At 36.9% G+C, this 6292-nt stretch overlaps 1 non-coding gene across 1 annotated transcript; it reads right to left on the bottom strand.

The window, feature by feature from the left end:
• Nucleotides 1–2257: 2257 nt before the first annotated feature.
• LOC112753262 (small nucleolar RNA R71) lies at nucleotides 2258–2365 on the bottom strand. The gene has a single exon (XR_003177655.1). It is a non-coding gene; the product is annotated as a small nucleolar RNA R71 (small nucleolar RNA).
• Nucleotides 2366–6292: the final 3927 nt, after the last annotated feature.

The raw sequence follows: 6292 nt of genomic DNA, 5'->3' as shown, positions 1-6292 counted from the left end.
AAAAATTCCTCACTTGTTTTCGAAAAAAAAATTTTTTACTAAAAATAATGTTTTCAAAAATAAATTATTCTATGGCTTCAAAATTTTTAAGAATGAATTCTAGTGTTTCATGAAATATGTTGAATCATATCTGGCTGTAAAGCCATACCCAAACTACTTTGGGATTGGTATTCAACTAATCACTCCAGCCCATGTAATTATATGTTAAAGCTTGGCTGGCTGTTAAGCCATGCCAGACCCTTTGATTGGAGCTTTAAGACTAACATGGTAAGATTCCTGGAATTCATATTACAAATTTTGGAATCCTTATTTTTCCTTTTTCTAAATAACTTTTCGAAAAATATAAAATAAAAATCCAAAAAAATTAGAAAATCATAAAAATCAAAAATATTTTCTGTTTCCTGTTTGAGACTTGAGTCTTGTTATAAGTTTGGTGTCAATAGCATATGCATCTTGCATTTTTCGAAAATTTCATGCATTCATGGTGTTCTTCATGATCTTCAAGTTGTTCTTGGTAAGTCTTCTTGTTTGATCTTGATGATTTTTTGTTTTGTGTCTTTTCATGTTTATCATATGCATTCTTGAATTCTTAGTGCGTAAGCATTAAAGAATTCTAAGTTTGGTGTCTTGCATGTTTTCTTTGCATTAAAAATTTTTCAAAAATATGTTCTTGATGTTCATCATGACATTCAAAGTGTTCTTGGTGTTCATCTTGACATTCATAGCATTCTTGCATGTATCACATGTTTTGATCTAAAAATCTCATGCATTGCATATTTTTCATGTTTTCATAAAAATTCAAAAAATAAAAAAAATATCTTTCCCTTTTTCTCTCATCAAATTCGAAAGTTTGAGTTGACTTTTTCAAAAAATTTTAAAAATCAAATTGTTTCTCATGAGTCAAATCAAATTTTCAATTTGAAAATCTTATCTTTTTCAAAATCTTTTTCAAAATTATTAGTTATTTTCGAAAAAATTTCAAAAAAATATTTTTCAAAAATCTTTTTCTTATTTTTATATAAAATTTTCGAAAATAACTAATCAATTAATGTTTTGATTCAAAAATTTGAAGTTTGTTACTTGCTTGTTAAGAAAGATTCAAACTTTAAGTTCTAGAATCATATCTTATGATTTCTTGTGAATCAAGTCATTAATTGTGATTTTAAAAATCAAATCTTTTTCAAAACTAATTTCAATCATATCTTTTCAAAAATATCTTCTTATCTTATCTTTTTCAAAATTTGATTTCAAAATATCTTCTCTAACTTCCTAACTTCCTATCTTTTCAAAAGTTGTTTCAACTAACTAACTAACTTTTTGTTTGTTTCTTAACTTTTTCAAAACTACCTAACTAACTCTCTCTCTCTCTAATTTTCGAAAATATCTCTCCCCTTTTTCAAAATTTCTTTTTAATTTATTAATTATTTTAATTTTTAAAAACTTAATTTTCGAAAATTACTAACAATTTTTCAAAAACCATTTTCAAAAATCACTAACTCTTTTTCAAAATAATTTTCGAAATTTATTCCTCCCCCATCTCATTCTATTTATTCATTCATATCCTAACATCTCATCTCACATTCCAATCCTCACAGTTGTGTTTCTTCCATTATATTACATTCTTTATCTCCCCCTCTTCTTCCACTCACAAAGGGATCCCTATACTGTGGTATAAAGGATCTCTATTATTATTATCATTTTTCTGGCCATTCTTCCTTGTCATATGAGCAGGAGCAAGGATAAGAACATTCTTGTGGAAGCAGATCCAGAACCTGAAAGAACTCTGAAGAGAAAATTAAGAGAAGCTAAAATACAACAATCCAGAGATAACCTTTCAGAAATTTTCGAACAGGCAGAGGAGATGGCAGCCGAAAATAATAATAATGCAAGGAGAATGCTTGGTGACTTCACTGCACCTAATTCCAATTTACATGGAAGAAGCATCTCCATTCCTGCCATTGGAGCAAACAACTTTGAGCTGAAACCTCAATTAGTTTCTCTGATGCAGCAGAACTGCAAGTTTCATGGACTTCCATCTGAAGATCCTTTTCAGTTCTTAACTGAATTCTTGCAGATATGTGATACTGTTAAGACTAATGGAATAGATCCTGAAGTCTACAGGCTCATGCTTTTCCCTTTTGCTGTAAGAGACAGAGCTAGATTATGGTTGGATTCTCAACCTAAAGACAGCCTGAACTCTTGGGATAAGCTGGTCACGGCATTCTTAGCCAAGTACTTTCCTCCTCAAAAGCTGAGCAAGCTTAGAGTTGATGTTCAATCCTTCAGACAGAAAGAAGGTGAATCTCTCTATGAAGCTTGGGAAAGATACAAACAGTTGACCAAAAAGTGTCCTTCTGACATGCTTTCAGAATGGACCATCCTGGATATATTCTATGATGGTTTATCTGAGCTATCAAAGATGTCACTGGACACTTCTGCAGGTGGATCCATTCACCTAAAGAAAATGCCTGCAGAAGCTCAAGAACTCATTGACATGGTTGCTAATAACCAGTTCATGTACACTTCTGAAAGGAATCCTGTGAGTAATGGGACGCCTATGAAGAAGGGAGTTCTTGAGGTTGATACTCTGAATGCCATATTGGCTCAGAATAAAATATTGACTCAGCAAGTCAATATGATCTCTCAGAGTCTGAATGGAATGCAAGCTGCATCCAACAGTACTCAAGAGGCATCTTCTGAAGAAGAAGCCTATGATCCTGAGAACCCTGCAATAGCAGAGGTGAATTACTTAGGTGAACCTTATGGAAACACCTATAACTCATCATGGAGAAATCATCCAAATTTCTCATGGAAGGATCAAAAGCCTCAACAAGGCTTTAATAATGGTGGAAATCATCCAAATTTATATGCTTTTTGACATTGTTTTTAGTATGTTTTTAGTAGGATCTAGTTACTTTTAGGGATGTTTTCATTGGTTTTTATGTTAAATTCACATTTCTGGACTTTACTATGAGTTTGTGTGTTTTTCTGTGATTTCAGGTATTTTCTGGCTGAAATTGAGGGACTTGAGCAAAAATCAGATTCAGAGGTTGAAAAAGGACTGCTGATGCTGTTGGATTCTGACCTCCCTGCACTCAAAGTGGATTTTCTGGAGCTACAGAACTGGAAATGGCGCGCTTCCAATTGCGTTGGAAAGTAGACATCCAGGGCTTTCCAGCAATATATAATAGTCTATACTTTGGCTAAGAATTGATGACGTAAACTGGCGTTCAACGCCAGCCTTCTGCCCAAATCTGGCGTCCAGCGCCAGAAAAGGATCCAAAACCAGAGTTGAACGCCCAAACTGGCACAGAAACTGGCGTTCAACTCCACAAATTATCTCTGCACGTGCAACACTCAGGCTCAGCCCAAACACACACCAAGTGGGCCCCGGAAGTGGATTTATGCATCAATTACTTACTCATGTAAACCCTAGTAGCTAGTTTATTATAAATAGGACCTTTTACTATTGTATTAGGCATCTTTGGATTACCTTATGATCCTTTGATCACGTTTTAGGGGGCTGGCCATCTCGGCCATGCCTGGACCTTTCACTTATGTATTTTCAACGGTAGAGTTTCTACACTCCATAGATTAAGGTGTGGAGCTCTGCTGTTCCTCAAAGATTAATGCAAAGTACTACTGTTTTCTATTCAATTCTTCTTATTTCGCTTCTAAGATATCCATTCGCACCCAAGAACACGATGAAGGTGATGATTATGTGTGACGCTCATCATCCTTCTCCCTTATGAACGCGTGCCTGACAAACACTTCTGTTCTACATGAATTAAGCTAGAATGAGTATCTCTTAGATCTCCTAACCAGAATCTTCGTAGCGTAAGCTAGAATGATGGCGGCATTCAAGAGAATCCGGAAGGTCTAAACCTTGTCTGTGGTATTCTGAGTAGGATTCAATGATTGAATGACTGTGACGAGCTTCAAACTCGCGAGTGTTGGGCGTTAGTGACAGACGCAAAAGGAGGGTGAATCCTATTCCAGCATGATCGAGAACCGACAGATGAATAGCCGTGCCGTGACAGGGTGCGTGAGCATATGATTCACTGAGAGGAGGGGATGTAGCCACTGACAACGGTGATGCCCTTGCATACAGCCAGCCATGGAAAGGAGTAAGACTGATTGGATGAAGATAGCAGGAAAGCAGAGGTTCAGAGGAACGAAAAGCATCTCCATTCGCTAATCTGAAATTCCTGCCAATGAATCTACATAAGCATCTCTATCCCTTTTATTGTTTATTTTAATCTAATCAAGTATCATGTTTAAATCCGCCTGACTGAGATTTGCAAGGTGACCATAGCTTGCTTCAAGCCAACAATCTCTGTGGATTCGACCCTTACTCACGTAAGGTTTATTACTTGGACGACCCAGTACACTTGCTGGTTAGTTGAACGGAGTTGTGAATTCAAATGCCATTACCAGGGATTATTAAGATCCCAATTCATTACACCATGATCTCTTTGGGGTATTTTTGATTTCATACAAATACAAAGAGACTAACTTTGAGGATCACAATTTCGTCCACCAGTCGATCCCGCGGAGATTGTTGGCTTGAAGCAAGCTATGGTCACCTTGTAAATCTCAGTTAGGCGGATTCAATAGATTATGGAGATTTAATAATTAAAAAGATAAATAAAACATAAAATAAAGATAGTGATACTTATGTAATTCATTGGTGAGAATTTCAGATAAGCGTATAGAGATGCGTTCGTTCCTCCTGAACCTCTGCTTTCCTATTGTCTTCATCCAATCATTCATACTCCTCTCTGTGGCAAGCTGTATGTTAGGCATCACCGTTGTCAATGGCTACATCCTGTCCTCTCAGTGAAAATGGTCCAATGCGCTGTCACTGCATGGCTAATCATCTGTCGGTACTCGATCATACTGGAATAGGATCCATTGATCCTTTTGCGTCTGTCACTACGCCCAGTACTCGCGAGTTTGAAGCTCGTCGTAGCCATCCCTTCCCAGATCCTACTCGGAATACCACAGACAAGGTTTAGACTTTCCGGATCTCAAGAATGGCCGTCCATGGATTCTAACTTATACCACGAAGATTCTGATTAAGGAATCCCAGAGATACTCATTCAATCTAAGGTAGAACGGAAGTCGTTGTCAGGCACGCGTTCATGGGTTGGGAATGATGATGACTGTCACGATCATCACATTCATATTGAAGTGCGAATGAATATCTTAGAATCGGAATAAGCTTGAATTGAATAGAAAAACAATAGTACTTTGTATTAATTCATGAGGAACAGCAGAGCTCCACACCTTAATCTATGGTGTGTAGAAACTCTACCGTTGAAAATACATAAGTGATGAAGGTCCAGGCATGGCCGAATGGCCAGCCCCCAAACGTGATCTAAAGATGAAACTAAAGATGTTCCAAAAGATCTAAATACAATAGTAAAAAGTCCTATTTATACTAAACTAGTTACTAGGGTTTACAGAAATCGGTAAATGATGCAGAAATCCACTTCCGGGGCCCACTTGGTGTGTGTTTGGGCTGATCATTGAGCTTTATACGTGTAAAGGCTTCTTTTGGAGTTGAACGCCAGTTTGTAACCTGTTTCTGGCGTTTAACTCCACTTTGCAACCTGTTTCTGGCGTTTAACTCCAGAATGCTAGAACTGACGTTAAACGCCAGTTTGCATCATCTAAACTCGGGCAAATTATGGACTATTATATATTGCTGGAAAGCTCTGGATGTCTACTTTCCAACGCAGTTGAGGGCGCACCATTTGGAGTTTTGTAGCTCCAGAAAATCCACTTTGAGTACAGGGAGGTCAGAATCCAGCAGCATCTGCAGTCCTTCTTCAACTTCTGAATCTGATTTTTGCTCAAGTCCCTCAATTTCAGCCAGAATATATCTGAAATCACAGAAAAACACACAAACTCATAGTAAAGTCCAGAAATGTGATTTTTTATTAAAAACTAATAAAAATATACTAAAAACTAACTAAATCATACTAAAAACTATATAAAAACAATTCCAAAAAGCGTATAAATTATCTGCTCATCAGATGCAAAGATGTATTAGTAGTGCCAACAGAAAAATAGGAAGTAGCGGACTCTAAGTCACTCTCGGTGCCGTCTAGTGATTCGGTATGTTCCTCAAGAGAAGCCGAAGTACTAGCCATATAATCCAACCGCCGTCTAGCTTGCCGAGTGTGTAACAAGGTTCTTTCAATCTCAGGGTCAAACTCGGCTAAGCTAGAATTCGATTGAGACCGAGTCATCAAACTTGGGAGTCATAGCACACATATAAAAGAAA

The sequence above is a fragment of the Arachis hypogaea genome, chromosome 15 (genome assembly GCF_003086295.3).
Source record: "Arachis hypogaea cultivar Tifrunner chromosome 15, arahy.Tifrunner.gnm2.J5K5, whole genome shotgun sequence".
Taxonomy (NCBI): domain Eukaryota; kingdom Viridiplantae; phylum Streptophyta; class Magnoliopsida; order Fabales; family Fabaceae; genus Arachis; species Arachis hypogaea.
Note: the sequence above shows the minus strand (reverse complement) of the source record. Positions and strands in the feature narration are given on the sequence as shown.